This window comes from Colobus angolensis, unplaced genomic scaffold, assembly GCF_000951035.1.
Source record: "Colobus angolensis palliatus isolate OR3802 unplaced genomic scaffold, Cang.pa_1.0 Scaffold3334, whole genome shotgun sequence".
In the NCBI taxonomy this organism is placed as follows: Eukaryota; Metazoa; Chordata; class Mammalia; order Primates; family Cercopithecidae; genus Colobus; species Colobus angolensis.
Genome location: NW_012116638.1, coordinates 8,115 through 8,360, shown reverse-complemented (window position 1 = coordinate 8,360; position 246 = coordinate 8,115).

Here is a 246-nt window from a genome sequence, read left to right as displayed (position 1 = left end):
AATCTCCTGACCTCGTGATCCGCCTTCCTCAGCCTCCCAAAGTGCTGGGATTACAGGTGTGAGCCATCGCGCCTGGCCAAGAGATTTTTTTTTTTTTTTTTTTTAACAATGTCTGTAAAGTATTGTCTTGGTCTCAATTTTTTGCCCTTGAAGATAAGAATCTCCTCATTCCTTTTAGTATAGGAAGGAGTCTTTTATATGAGAATTTTATTTTTTGCTTTTAAGAAACAGCATAAAGGTGAAAAT